Raw genomic sequence first — 16,230 nt, 5'->3', positions numbered from 1 at the left:
CAAGAACGAAGGCTGGGTTTGGGAGCAAATCACGGATGTATCAGTTAGTGAGCAAAAAACCAACATGTACATATGAAAGCCTTCCAAAAGTGTCGCACACACTTTTGACCATGAACTTTACAGCAAGAAGGCATTCCAGTGGTTATGAAGTCCAAACTTCTTCATCCCACAGAGAAAACAGGTCTGGAAAAGATTAGTGACTTGCTAACTATTCACTTTGTGACAGAATGGGATTGTGAAGACAGGATTTAGGGTTTTGAGTGTAGTAGTTTTGCCCCTAGTCTCCAAGCATCGAAATTCATGCCTGTTTAACGATTTACCTCCTCCTGTGGTAGAGTTAGTATTTTTCAAAGAGGACTGTCAGTAATTACTCAGTTGTTAGATGCCGGAAATTATTTGGTTCTCGAGTGGTATCATTTTATCCTTTAAAAAAAAAAATTAAGCAGACCCATTCAGTGGCTACATTCAGGTACCTACACCTTACTCATTATCATTTTTTCCTCACTGGCAAGAAATACTTTGGCTCTAATAAATGGACCAATACAAAACTTAAGTCAAGTTTTAGATGCTATCTAAGTTTTTAGATGTTATCTAAATGAGATATCCACATTGGCCTGAATAAACAGATTATGTGACGAGGTATCCTTGGCATATCTAATTGTGTACATTGGTAAACTGAGTTAAGTTTCCAGATCCAAATGGAGGCACTACTCAAATGATATCTGGTGTCATCAGATTAAAATCCATTTCTAAAAGTATTACCCAAAAGGGTTTCAGAACTATCTAAAGATAGAAAATACCACTGTATGGCAAGTACTTCAAACAGTTGGATCAAGATCTGGATAATGTTGCTAAAAATGCTAATGGAAGCTTCTCACTATCACCATGTGTTATTTTTGCCCTCATAACCAGATAAACCTGTGCTTGATTTTTAAAAAGTTATTCTCAGAATATTTCTGGTATTGGAATATAAAATCAGGAAAAAGAATATTCATCTAAAGAAGAAAGATTTCAATCACCCTCTCTTCTGTGTAAGTTCTCTCATTTTGAGGCTGGGCTAGCTTCTGAGGTTGGTGAGTCTGGAGAGCCTCAGAATAAATAGACCACAGTTTGAAGTTAATCAACCACCAAAGGCCACACATCCTTCGACATGTGAATCAGTAGTGTTCCAAGAATCTGTTTATCAGTTAGTCAGGTGGACCTTAGGATGTAAAGAGCCAGTCGGATTCTTAGAATTAACAGTTTGGAGGTAAATGAGGAAGGACAGGCCTCCTGCTTGGGCACGTGGAAGACAAAAGACACATGATTCCTTAGCGAACATTTTCTTCTAGTTCTCCATCCAATGAGAATTATTCATTTCATTATTCACTAAGCATTTGTGGACTACACCCACTGTACGTTAGACACTGTGCCAAGCCTTTCACATACAAAGATGAGTAAGATAAGTACATGCCCCCAAGTTGCTTAGAGTCTAATGAGGAGGCCGCAAAACACATTGACAATACTAAGTGTGATCATGGAGATCTATGCAGGGCGCGGTGGGAGCACAATGGAAGAAAAAAAATCAGAATAGGATAATGGGGGTGGGGCATTACAGAGAGAAGCGTTCTTGTTTTGAGTCTCAAAGCAAGGGCAGGGCTTGTTAAGTGAAAAGAGAAACAAACACTGAAGAAAGAAGGTAATGAACATGTAAGAAAATGGAGATCAGAGCCACTTTGGACTGTTTCAGTGAATCGTGAATAGTTTGGTAAAGCTGGGACAAAGAAAGTTTACTGGGTGATAGAGAAGAACAAGCTTAGAGACATAGGCAGGTCTACAATTTCAAGAGTCCTTGGTACTAACCTAATAAATTTGGATTTTATCCTGGAAGTTATAGGGATTCATTGAAAGGTTTTACATATAAGTATGCCTGATTGAAATTGTGTTTTAGCAAGATCATTTTGGCAACTAAGTGGAGCATAGTGGGAGTGGCCAGGCTGGAGGAAGGGCATCTCATAGCATGCTACTGAAATAACTCATGTAATAGCTATAAAAGGCAGTGGTGATAGATATAAGAGACATTCAAGAGATAGGAACTATAGAAGAATTTGAGGGCTTATTTGTTGCAGTAGGGAGACAGTCAGTCAAGGAAAGGAGTCTAAGCTGACTTTTTGGTTTAAGGTTAATCAAAGAGTTAGACAAACCAGAGAGATCAGTCAGGTGGATAGTAAAAATGATGAGTTTAATTCTGAAAATATAAAACATGAGTCAAGGGATCTGCAGACATGGGTTGAATAGACAGTTGGATGTATGGATAGGAAGGTGGAGTCATGGTAAGATAGCACCTCGTTGTTCCAAATTTGTTCGTATGCTTTGCTTTGTTTAAGTAAATTACATACCAATGTATGAAAATTTTTCAAAAGATAACCTTGAACCAATCAGTAGTCTGAGGAATTCTGGAGATTGCAAGAGGGGCCATAAAATTGCTAATAAGCAGGAATTTGATAGGGATAGGTCTCAAGGTCCCGTGCATGGAGCCCTTAAAATTACCTGCAACACACTTGTTGGCTGAGTTGTAGCTTTCAATCCCCTAAACACAGCAACAAAATAAATTAAAAATGGGAAGAGGGGAGCCTGGGTGGCTCAACCAGTTGAGTGTCAGACTCCTGATTTTGACTCAGGTCGTGATCTCACAGTGGTGAGAGCAAGCCCCGAATCAGGTTTCGCATTGGGTATGGAGCCTGCTTGAGATTTTTCTCCCTCTCCCTCTGCCCCTCCCCGGGGCATTCTCTCTTTCTCTCTCTCTCTCTCTCTCTCTCAAAAAAAAAAAAAAAATAGAAAGAATCTAGTGCACATTCAAAGAAGAGCTTTAGGCATTATACTGAGGTGGAATTCACACACATGTCATAAGAGGACCCACTGAAGAAACTGGAGCCATAGAGAAAGTTTGAGGGAAATGTAGTAACTGCTCTTCTTCAGAAACTTCAAGGGATGTCAGTCAGAAAAGGAATTGTGTTTTGTAAGATTATAAGGACTAGAAGTAGCATTAGTAGATACGAGTAGTTATCTTTATTAGTATCTGCTATGTACTTGCCCATAGTGAGTGGATAATAAGATTGACTCTGAAGCCAGATTTGTCCAGGTCTACTATTATTAACTGTGTGACCTTGGGCAGATTTCATTAGTCTGTCCCTGTCTCATTTTCCTCATCAGAAAACGAGGATGACAGTAGGATCCAGCTCATGAGCTTATTGTCAGGATTTCATGAGTTAATGCGTGTAAACGCACTGAGAAAAGTGCTTGGCACATAGAAATTGCTTTATGTGTTAGCTACCATTGTTATTAGTAGCTATAGAAATATAAAGGGCATTTGCCCTCCACCCCCATGGAAATGCTAAGTAGAAAAAGAGATTTAGAGAGGTACTCTTTAAGCAACTTTTTAAAATTTATGAATTATTTGTAAGGCAGTGTCTGCAAGTTAAAAATAACTCCACACACTTGCTTACTTTAGAAAACTGACATTTTAAAATAATGTTGCCAGTTTTCATAAATCTTCTCCAGTTCTAGGTGCTTTGATTAGCAAGTACTCTCTTTTGACATGCATGCAGTCGTTGGAAGGACATGGAATCAATCTATGCTCATCATTTTTGAAAATTGATCTGTAATTGAACCAGAGACACATGGAGGCAAAGAACTTTCAAGAGATCACCCAGTAAAACACCCAATAAGATAGGGAAAACACTCAGGAAGAGAAGTGTCCCTTCAAGTCCTTCACTGGATGTATGGACATTTGTCACCTTTGAGTTTGTTCTTCATCATGCCCTTTGGGAGCTGTCTCTTGACCACCTAGCAGCAATTTCAATTTTGTGGCCCCATCGCCTACAGCATACAGGTGGACCTGACCAAATCTCAATAATAAGAATATATTATCCACGGGAGCTCTAGTAGTTTCGGCTTTCCTCATATCATAGTAGCATCCCCCCTGGGACTCTGTGCTGAGAAATTTTCCTCTGTAGAGACTGCTGGTCTGAGGGGTCCTGGGCCCTCTGACCTATGGTCCCAGCCAGGACAAGGTGTGGTCTCAGTTTCTTCGTGTTGCTAAGACTTTATCTTTGGTGAGTGACTTCCCATTTATTTTGAGAAAAACACTTAAGCCTTGGGCCTTTTGGTTAGGCAAATTGTAAAGATGTGTTAATATCCTATTTTAAAATAAAAAGGTTTAAGAGGCATCTGAGTGGCTCAGTGGGTTAAACATCTGACTCTTGATTTCAGCTCAGGTCACGATCTCACAGTTTGTGAGTTCAAACCCCACACAGGGCTCTGCACTGACAGCACAGAGGCTGCTTGGGATTCTCTCTCTCCTTCTGTCTCTGCCCCTCCCCTGCTAATCATGCTCACATTCTCTCTCTCTCACTCTCTAAATAAATAAATAAATAAGCTAAAATAAAATAAAATAAAATAAAATAAAATAAAATAAAACAGTGAGAGAGAGAGAGAGAGAGAGAGAGAGAGAGACAATCTTTGATCCCCCTATGGATGCAGTGAGTGGTACAGGTTTTGATGATACAACCAGGGCATCAAAGTATCAAAGGAAATTTTTCTATCTTCCCACTCTTTACCCTAAACCAAGCTCTTTTAGTTTTAGTTTTAGTCTTTACCCTAAGCCAAGCTCTTCACCATGAAGCAGCAAAGATGGCCTTCATGACCTTTACACATTATCCTAATACATTCATATAGATTATTGAAGGGAAAAAAATGAGCTTTGGGACATATATTCTCTATATTATTTATTTTGTCTGTGTTCCAAAGACAGCATGGGCCTAAATTTTGGCTTTGGGACCCAGGGATTGAACTTAAGCTAAGTATATAGTATTACTTAAATGTAGTCTCTTAATCGTGAAACGTTTGGGGTCTGGTTTTTAGTATACGGTGTTTTTGTTTTTGTTTGTCAACACTCTGAGTTGCTCAGGAAGTCATGTGATTTAATTTAATGGGTTATTATGGCTGTCTGTTGTTCATATGGTTGTTGACTGTTGATAGTTTAAAAAATGTAAACTATTAGGGCGTATAGATTTATGGGGCCTGCAGAGGCCCCATTTTTTGTCTCTAATTTTATTTGCTTTCCCTTTCCCCTACCTGCATCACAGTAGAAATTTATCTTTTAAGGCAAAAGAATATTTAAATTAATAGTAGCAAAATCATCTCCAGGGAAACAATAAGAAATGGTCTTGCCTATGTGATAGAATAAAAATAGAGTGGTAGAACGTGGATTTGACCTCTATTCCTCTGCACAAGCATGATAAAAAGGGGGAAAAAAGTTTTCATTACATGCTCTGTGCAAAATCAATCAATCAACCAATCAATAATAAGTGGCCAACTTGTATATAATTTGTATTGCCATAATTAAAATATGTTTCATTACAATCTTCATAAAACTAATACATAATTGTGCAATGTTACATGCTGAATTCCTGAAGGTCCCGTGCTCATAAGCCTGATCTAAATGCAACTTGAATGCCAAGTGCAGCTCTCATTCTTCATTTTAGGTTTATGAACTGGAATTTAAATGCCATTTAACATGCATGTGAACTGGGTCCCTGAATACAATACTAACTTTCATTTGAATGATTCTTATCTCATTTTTTAATTTGTGTCTAGCTCATCTTTGCTACGTCACAGTGAAGGATGGGGGGAAGGATATAAAAATTTTGCCGCCTACTTATTGAAACATAATGTGATGAAGAGAGGAGGGAAGAAGATGGAATATAGTCACAAAATAATAATTTATCCTCTAGGTCTGAAAAATAGCCAGTCAACAATTTGGAAACGTTAGTTTATAAAGAACAGTCAATGTTATTTCTTATTCAGGGATATGAAATATTATTTAATGTATACTTGACCTTAATAAATAAAAGTAAATAAATCTTATTTCTTATTACACTTTCTTTTCAGAAGCACTATTTCCAATGGTTAGCTTACTCATTAAACATTAAACTAAATGAACAGTAATGTGAGAAGAATAACACGGCTTGCTTTTTTTATCAGACACTATACTGAATATTTTTTGACATTAATTTTTTCACTCATTCATTTATTTGTTTCCATTTTTAAAAGGCCAGGAAACAATTGTGAGACAGTTAGAACACGGAGGTTAAGCACAGGCTTCAAACCCTGCCTCTTCTGTTTACTTGCTGTGTGACCTTGGGCATATTATGCAACCTTTCTGTGCCTCACTCTTTTTCTGTGAAATGGCTGCTTATCTTGTAGAGCAATGATCAGAATTAATAAGTTAATATATGCGACTTGCTTGGAAGCATGCTTGGAAAATAATAGAGCGCAACACATGCCAAGGTAGTTACTAGAGAATTTGCCCAGCATGGCGATAAGATGCATGATTGGTAGTTAATAGATTTGTCTGAATCTAGAATTTGGAGATTCAACCAAAACCAAAACCAAAACCAAACCTTTTTATGTCATTGCATGTATTGTATCCATATGGGTAAAACAGTGGTAAAATTAGTTGAAAGTTAGAAATAGTTTGTTAAAATTATATTTCTTTAAATGAAATTCAAGAATAGCTTGCAATCAATACTGTCATTTCATAAATGATCACATCTTATCTCTCAGGGGGTAAGCTGCTGGGCAGACTGAAGGCCTAGACTGATAATTACTATTATAAATTATTACTGATCGGAATGTAATACATTACTCTTCATTGAGCAACTATTCAATGAAGTCTTCTATTTCTACCTAAAACACACCTTGCTCGGAAAATGATTCAAGAAATGTTAACTGATGCACTTCTCAGCCATGATGATACGAGCTCATTTTTGAAATTGCTTTTTTTTGTATGTCTCTTACTGTTCATGAGTGAATATATATCTGTATTTATGTCTTTATTTTTGATATCTTAAATGACAGTTTCAAGGCTCACCTTCATGGTATAATTTAGAGTAGGAAAGGGATTCAATGGGCACATACTCAACCAATGAAAGAGTATTTAATCAGTGCTTCCCAAAGGCTCAGTTTTAGTGCTGGGTTGATTTTAAAAACTGACTTGAGAGGCATTTAAGAATTCATCTATACGCTCCTTGAAATGTGATCACTCTTCTGTGTAATATTCCTAGTTTCAGAGACTTCCTCAAGAGACTGATTTGACTTTAATATTGCTTTCAAAGATGGTACCACCATTTACTGGCCACGAAGCTAAATACCTTGTGCGCATTCTGCCACTTAATCCCTTCCATGTGGTTATGCTGTTACTATCCAAAATTTATAGTGAAGGAAATGGAGGCCTACAAAGATGATGTTACCTGCCCAAGGTCACACAGCCATGATGTACACTGAAGAGCCAGGATGAAACTCAGATTGTCTGATCCCACCTACCATCAGCAGTCAGAACTCTGATCGTTGCTTCCACCCACTATCTTGAATAATCTTCTTTATCTAAGATCTTTAAGTTGTATTTACTTGCATTTGGCCCAGACTCTTTCCTTGCAGGGTTGGGCAGCCCAGTCTTCATTTCCCACCTTAAATGGAAGGAGTCTCTTGTGGCCCTACATATCCTCATCATATTTTGGCTACCATTAGTTTCTCATTCATGTATTTTGATATGTGATAAACGAATAGATCTCCCGCATAAAATCACTCACTCTCTTTCCAGAATTCTTGCCACTTAGAAAGGCAAAAGGCAAAAAAGGCAAAGATTTGCCTATTCCCGAGAAAACTGTTGCTATCCAAAATTAACAAGCCCTTTCAAGATGGCTGTTTGCTACTCGCTAAAATAGTATAAAATGTCATTTACCGTCTATAATTCAGAACCATAACGTCACATATACATATTTTTTAACGTTTCTATAATTGTGGCTAGCACACGTAAATTTCAGGCTAAAGAAGTATGAGAGATATCACATAGATCCATATCAATCCTTTGTATAGAGAAAACTTCTTTTTAAATATGCTGAAACCTGGGGTGCCTGGGTGGCTCAGTCGGTTAAGCGGCCGACTTCAGCTCAGGTCATGATCTCGCGGTCCGTGAGTTCGAGCCCTGCGTCGGGCTCTGGGCTGATGGCTCAGAGCCTGGAGCCTGCTTCCGATTCTGTGTCTCCCTCTCTCTCTGCCCCTCCCCCATTCATGTTCTGTCTCTGTCTCAAAAATAAATAAAACGTTAAAAAAAATTTAAAAAAAAATATGCTGAAACCTGTAAAGAGGATCTCCTTGTCAGCAAAGATTACATCGGTAAAGCTTTCAAAGAAATCATCTCTTTGGGCAAGAGTTCAGTTTTGATCTTCAGCTGTGGTTCTGTTAACTTGCCTGTCGAGATCAATTAAAGTGGTTACCGCTTTTTTATTTCAAAAACGAAGTGGTTCTTGATCCTGGTTGTGGCTTTACATTTCATTGGGTACATTTAAAAAGTGAACTACCCTTGCCTGGACCCCATGAGCATATGTAGTTCATCTGGAGTGCAGTGTGGACACTACTCCTCCTAAGTGATTTTCAGGTGCAGTTAGAGGTGAGAAGCATGGGAAGAAGTCAGCAAGGTAGGAGAGGCCATTTTCTCCACAGCAGCACTAAGTGCCACAGAGATCTGTTCCCTTCATTACTTTATAAGCCTTAAAACTACCTTCAAAATTCTTTGGTCACGGAATTCTTCTAATACCTTGCCGTGACACTTGAAAATATGTAACTTTAAGTTTAAGAAATTGAAAGAAGAGCAGCATGGGCAGATTAGCTCTGATCAGAAAACCAAATTATCTGGGTTCTGGGGAACCCATTGATTAACCATTGGAGAAAGATTAATCCATTGATTAACCTTGGAGAAAGTATATAGCCTCTCTGGTCTTCAGATTTGTTCCCGAGTCTCATGCCTGCTGTCATCTTTAAGGTTCTTGAAATCGTCAGTGGTCTGTCCGAGACCACTCAATGTCCCACAATTTTTAATCATCGGAGAGATTTTTATTTCGTTTAAAGTTCCCAAGGAGATTTTTATTTTTTTCTTAATTTTTTCTTCTAATTTTTATTTAATTTCTAGTTAGTTCACATATAGTATAATATTGGTTTCAGGAGTAGAATTCAGTGATTCATCACTTACATATAACAGCCAATGCTCATCATAACAAGTGCCCTCCTTAATGCTGGTCCACCATTTTGCCCGTCCCCCACCCCCCTCCCTCCATCAAGCCTCAGTTTGTTCTCTGTCATAAAGAGTCTCTTAGGGTTTGTTTCCCTCTCTGTCTTTTTTCCCCCAAGGGGATTTTTAAAAAGTAGCCCAATGCTATCATTTCCTTGAAACTTAATGTCCTTTCCTGTGGATCAAAATCCTTTTTCATACCTCTGGAGAAGTAAACCTCTCCTCTCACTTTCATACAAACTCCGCCCTCAATGTTCAGGGAAGTTGTTCCCCATCAAAGCCCCTAAAAGACTTGCTCTTCCTGCTCATTGGAGCCCGAGTGACCTGGCCCAGGAGCTATCCCGTCTGGCACCGTCATATACACAGGAGCCTCAAATCTGTGCTCTGTGTTCTTAGGATACATTTCAACTTCTTTATCACTCTTGGTCGCCATGAATTTCCTTCAGGTCATGACCTCGCCAAGATTGTCTACATGTAGAGTCATCACTGAGTGCTTAAGAAGTCATAGTCAAAAGGCCAAGTAGTTTGAGTATTTGTCATTTTTTTCACGGATCTTTACATACTATTTAAAAAATAGCAATAAGTCACTCTTTATTACTGATATTGCACTTCTTAAATTTCCTTACTAAAGACTAACAGGAACAGACATTTCTCATGAGGAATGAATACTTGAAATGTACTTGGCAGTAAGCATATGAGAAAACAGTCAATGACATCATAGATGCATTGCATCTGGTCACAAATACCAGTGACATAACTTACAATAACCCTTTGCTTATTGAAAATTGCCCAGACTCCTGCTGTACTGTTCCTTTGGAAAAGCTGCTTGGTATGTAGTGTTTAATTCAGTATTTTAAAGCCACCTTTTTGTAGGCCCATTCCACTTTAGCGAAAGTTACAACGCCTTGTGTGTGTTAGTGTAAAAAAAGAAGGCAAAGTTTATCGCCTGCCTCTCTCTCTCTCTCAGTATCAGAATATTAGTATTTTTAGGTGAATAAAATAGCCTATTTTAGAGATCTGTAGAGGGTAAGCTTGAATGTGTTGTTAATTTCATGTGCCGTCAGGGAGAATAGATATGAAAAGGAATAATTTGATGAAAACATCCATGCTTTAGTATTATAATTATTTTAACAATGATGAAGTTTTATTATGGGACTAGAACCCTGTTTTCTCCTTCTCTGCCACTTTTTTTGGTATTATGGAATATTCACAATTTGAGAGAAATCACTCCATCACTAGAGTCATCTTATCTGCAACCCCTAAGCGAATTGCTTTTCCCACTCTCTAATTTATCCAAAGAACATCTCCCTGGTCAGTATTACAAGCCATTTTTATTATTTTCCTTCACTTGTTTATTAATCATTTTGCCATCAGGAAAGGAAAGGAAAAGTCACATCCAATTTTTTCTTTCTTTTTTTCCTCTCCTGCTCTATGACAAGATTGAAAGCCTAAAGAACGAGAGTTCAAATCTTGCTTGAAATAGAGACACATTATTCTCAACCAGAGAAATTCTGGATTTACATTTCATTTTCTTGTGGAAAAATTACTTTAATTCAATTTTGGAAAAACCCACACATTTTACATGTGTGACCCGTAAATTTGTCCCTTGATTTCATTAAAGTGTTTGGCAAGAGTTCACAGATTTTGCCAGCAACTCTCAAAGAACTGCTTTAATGGTCTAATTGTTACAATTTGGTAATTAGCTAGAGTAACATTTCAAAGTGTGACCGATAAGATTTGGCAGAGTTAGCCAGTATTTCAGAAAATGGACTAGAGTCATAGAGATGCTACTATTGTTCTTGTCTTCACGTTTATACTTTTACTTTGGACTCCTGAGACGTACGGCTTTTGTGACTCTGCCACAACCTACTATTCCCAACACATCCCTGACAGCTGCAAGCATCTTTGGGGAAGTGTCCCCTCAAGTTCCTGTTTCCAGTCATTAATGCAAAAGAAAGAAAAACGCTAGAGGCACTGACAACCATCCAACGCTTCAGCTGGCTTCAGCAATTGCCACTTGCGCAAGACCCGTGTTTGTGAAAGCAACCCAAGAATCTTTGAACAGGATGTAATCAACCTCCGATCTGCTGAGAAACACTGCAAAAATGACTTCCCCTGCCAAAAATAATAATGTCGTTTATGAGCAGCCCTTCCATGTCTAAGGAAGAAGTAGCCCCACGTGTGAGTTTCTGCTGGCTTCAGAGGAGCAGGCGAAGAAAAGGGCAAATCCTACCTACCCCAGCCTAAAATACACGGCATCAGAACGCATGGCAAGCTGTGGCTCATTCCAAAGGTGCTGGCAATATCCGGGAAGACTCCTATCCGCAAAAATCCAAAGGGTAAGTGACCCCGGACAAAGGGATTAGATTTGGCAGGAATTCCGTGCTGTCGCTTTCCCTCTGTAACCAAGCTGCCTTGTCTTGTGAAGGCAGAGCTGTTAAATACCTCTCAGTCACCAGCCCCAACCCAAATCTTTCTTTCTTTCTTCCTGTCTTTTTTTTTTTTTTTCTCCAAAATATCATTTGGCAGCTTCCCTTAAAGGACATCAAGAGCTCAGGAAGGAATATTCATGAATGCTCCTTTAGATAAGTTTCATCACAAAAGCCCTGCACCTACCTCCGTCACGTCTGGGCTGCTCGGTCCGCATGGGCTGGATGTGAGAAAAGACCCCGTATGATGGCTGCTCCGAATTTACCAGAAAGAGAGGACCTGAGATGCTTGTCCTTTAAGTGTCTCTAAACATGGTTTGCATAGCTGGATCTCTGCTTATCTGTGCCTTTCGGCTTTCGCTTCCATACATGGATCTGTTCCCAACAGTAACTCCAAGCTGTGGAAAAGAAGCTATCTGGCAGCTCTCTGCTTCATCCAACACATGGACGATAAAAATACACATATAGAGATCCTTCCAGCCAGGCCCGTTTCCCACCCCGCCGTCCTGCCACTGTGCCTTTTTGGAAATACGCTTTCAGATTGGCATTTCTACTCCCTGGACGTTTAGGGAACAATCACTTTTCCCCTGATTCCCACGTAGAGCTTTTAGGATGTGGGTTTGCTTAGCTTATGAAAACAGAGGCACAATTATAACTCTTTACCACGGTCTGGTCTTCATCCTTAAAGATTTTAGCGATAAGATATGTACAGGACCTGCAAAATGTTGAGTGAATGGTGAAATGTATAAATGAATGTCTGGACAAATGGACGTGAATTTGTACATGAATGAATACATACATACTTAATGTACTTATTTAGTTAAGACGAGCTGTGAACACTCTGAATTATTTGTCTTAAAGGATAAGGTAGCAACGGAAGGTCAGAGTGATCAAAGTCTTCAAGACAGAAGGAAAGGCCAGGTTCTTCCAGACACAGCTTCTCATTTAGGACTTTGTGGCAATTCCTACTAATCCACCATCTAGCATACAGTTCGAGATTCAGAAAACTTCTTTTATAGTGTTAAAGAATGTAAACTCGACCAGAAGACTAATTGCTACACTTATTAACTGTCAGCGATGCTTTAAATGACACATAACCTGGACCTGAATTTGAAGGGTAGGGAAGGAGAAATCTGGCTGCGGCTAATAAAGCTCTAGGGGAGAGGTCCTCCCCCAGGGGGCTGTGGAAACTCCACTTAACCTTCCAGTTCCTGAAAATTCGGCTTCTCTGTTTCAAAATTTCTCTCTTTTTTTCAGTCTGTTGGGACGCGCGTGCGTGTGTGTGCACGTGCGCACGTATGTGAGAGAATTCCCGAATAACATTTTTCCATTAGCCTTTTTTTCCCAGTCCTGTTAAAATTCCTATAGACTCTCTTATCTGAAGAAGAAAAAATAAATTTGAGGTATGCAGAGATAATTCATTTTTGTGTACTGAAATGGAACAAGTTTGCTTAAAGCCTTCCAGAGGAAAAGGAGAAGGCTGGATGACACAAGATTGGCAAAAGGATCATTGTTGCGGGTGGTTGACTGGTCGCTGGGGGACTCATTCTATTATCCTCTCTCCTTTGCGTACATTTTAAAATTTGTGTAAAAGAGGGAAGGGTACAAAATAGCTGTACTAATGGCAAGTTGGAGGAATTCTGGATTTGAGTAATCTCTGTGCAAATCACTAAGGCCAGAGCAAGGAGGGGCAATTATTTTTTTCATTCAAAATATTATGACATTTAAAAAAAAAAAAAGGGGGGCGCCTGGGTGGCTTGGTCGGTTAAGCGTCCGACTTTGGCTCAGGTCACGATCTCGCGGTCCGTGAGTTCGAGCCCCGCGTCGGGCTCTGTGCTGACAGCTCAGAGCCTGGAGCCTGTTTCCGATTCTGTGTCTCCCTCTCTCTGTGACCCTCCCCCGTTCATGCTCTGTCTCTCTCTGTCTCAAAAATAAATAAACGTTAAAAAAAAAAATTCAAAATATTATGACATTCAAACCTTCCCCTCCCTCCCTTCAATCAGACATATGTGTGTGTTTGTGTGTGTGTAGAGTCTATATCGTAATACATTTTATGTTATTATTATCTATATATTTTCAATCTGACATAAATGTATATATAGATTCCATTTGTTAGTGCAGTTTATGTTGTATAGTATCTACACATTATACGTATGCATAATAATGTGTTATCTGTATAAAAATATATATTCTATATAAAAATAATGTATCTGAGGGAAATGAAGATATGATATTTAGTTAGTTAATTGGTTACTTTTTAAGACACGGTGTTTAAAAAGCTGACCGTATGTAGCTCAGTGGCGGACCCAGCAGATGGCGGCTGTGCCCTCGGCAGAGGGACCATTCAGTGCCCTCTCTTCCCTTGCCTTTTTCTACTTTAGAATTCCTAAAGGGAAACTTTGTTTTTTCACCGCCCCTTGCAGCCAGGGACAACCGTGTAACACACGTTCTGGTCAAATAGGCATAAATAGGAGTCTCCTGGGTGAGACTTCAGGAAAGTGTGTCTTTATCTGGTAAAAAGGGACAGGGTCAGCTTTGCCCCGCTTGTCCCTCTACCCCTCCCACCTATTTCCCTCCCACAGAATGAACCTGGAGACTGAAACTGCAGCCGCTGTGTGGTGACCCGGAGGGGACAAGGGAGAGGACAAAGGCCCATGAGGTAAGGGAGCTGGACCAGACAGGCAGAAAGAACTTCAGGTGTTGACAGCCTCACGGAGTTGCCCACCCCGGACTTCCTGTTCTTTGAGAAAAATAAAACCATAATTCATACAGAAAGTGGACTTTTAATTTTTTTTCAGATGCGGGTGTTTGGGTGGATGATGGTAACATTCAGACTCCAATTCTGATTTTTCCACTCCCCACTCCACACTTTTCAATCCTTCCCCAAAACGTTTAGGATAAAATATAAATTGCTTAACTTAGTTCTCAGGGATGTTTTAAAATTTACTTGCAATTCACATATTTTTTTAAAAAGTTTTTATTTATTTATTTTGAGAGGTACAGAGATAGTGGGAGGAGCAGAAAGAGAGAAAGAGAGAGAGAGAGAGGGAGAGAGAGAATCCCAAGCGGGCTCCACACTATCAGCACAGAGCCTGATGCAGGGATCAAACCCCTGAAGCCGTGAGATCATGACCTGTGCCGAAACCAAGAGTCGGAGGCTTAACCGACTGAGCCCCCCCAGGTGCCCCAATTACAGTCCACATCTTAATCTCGTCTCTGGTCACTCACCCACCCAGGTCCTTTCATTGAAGCCACCTCCAGTGACCTGTACTGCATGCACAGCCTGACTACGTAGAAAGCCGTGGTTTTCCTCACATTTCTTATGCTATTTTCCTGCGCCTTTTCTTTCTGCGCAGAACATTCGTCATTGTCTTCTGTGTTTAGCTAACTCTCCTTGAACTTCAAGGCTCGGATCAGCTGCTCTTTCCTCCGGGAGGACGCTGGCCTTTCCAGTGCGGTTTAGGATCTGGAGCACACGTTGTACAACTCTGCCTTCCCACGCTATAACTCTAGGGTAACTGCTATTTCACCCGTTTGCTTTTTCAATTCAGCTTCAAGTTCCACAAAGTCAGGGAACAGATTTCACCTGCACTCGTATTATTAGGACTTAGCCTACAATAGGCATTCAATACAATATTTAACTAAATAAATGATGGAATGGATAGATCAATAAATTATTCTTGATCAGAGAGAGAAAGAAAGATTTCATGGAATAAGTGCATGGCTTGGAATTAGACTCCTCACTCTTGAAGCAGGGTTAGAACTGAGACAGGCACAGATTCAGGCACAGACCAAGGACCAAGTACAAAGGTCCCGAGTTCCTGAGTGACCAAATGGTAGATAAGAAGGCAGGAATTCCAGGTGGACAAAGTTGAGTCAAAGCCAAGAGGCAATATGGTACAGAATCTGTTTGTCTAACTGTGAGGAGTCCACCTGGGCTGAGGCTTGGGATGGAGGAAACCCAAAGGACCTTGAGTGACAGGCTTAGCATGTTGGTTTGGGGTATATTAAGTGGAGGCGTTATGACACAATCAAAGTTGCGATTTTTTTTTTATGAGACTTAATTTTCCTTCTTGATGAGTTTTGATGGTAATAGAATGCTACAGGTATATAGAAATATATACCTGTATATATTTACCTGTATATTTACCTGTATATATATACCTATATATAGGTATATATATATAGAAATATATACCTGTATATATTTACCTGTATATATATACCTATATATCTATAGGTAATAGAAAGCAAATGTTTACAAAGAAAAGCGGGTGGGTGGGTTCCTACTTGGCACTCTCTGCAAGAAAATTCTTCTTTTTTAAAGCTTATGTATTTATTTTGAAAGGGGGGAGGAGCATGACCAGGGGAGGCGTAGAGAGAGAGGGAGACAGAGGATCCGAAGCGGGCTTGCTGCTGACAGCAGAGAGCCCCATGCGGGCCTCGAACCCACAAACCATGAGATCATGACCTGAGCTGAAGTCAGATGCTTAACCAACTGAGCCACCCAGGCGCCCCAACTCTGCAAGAAAATTCTTAATGTCTTCTTTGCTCCTAAAGGGACATCTTGCTTTCTAGGTTCACTATTAAATTTAATGTGTTAGAAGGGAAGAAGGAAGAGGAAGAGGGGTGTAGAAGTATATAATCACACCTCAGAATGAAGTGTTGGGGCTTTAGCTACTTTAAAAATTT

The 16,230-nt window shown here is 39.7% G+C and overlaps 1 long non-coding RNA gene across 1 annotated transcript; it reads left to right on the top strand.

Annotated features, from left to right (window-relative positions):
* The first annotated feature begins 9,901 nt into the window (after nucleotides 1-9,901).
* Nucleotides 9,902-14,290, top strand: LOC122215106. Its single transcript, XR_006200241.1, has 3 exons — nucleotides 9,902-9,938; nucleotides 10,947-11,448; nucleotides 14,121-14,290. It is a non-coding gene; the product is annotated as an uncharacterized LOC122215106 (long non-coding RNA).
* Nucleotides 14,291-16,230: the final 1,940 nt, after the last annotated feature.

Source organism: Panthera leo, chromosome A3 (genome assembly GCF_018350215.1).
Source record: "Panthera leo isolate Ple1 chromosome A3, P.leo_Ple1_pat1.1, whole genome shotgun sequence".
NCBI lineage: Eukaryota > Metazoa > Chordata > Mammalia > Carnivora > Felidae > Panthera > Panthera leo.
This window is presented reverse-complemented; position numbering and strand designations above follow the sequence as displayed.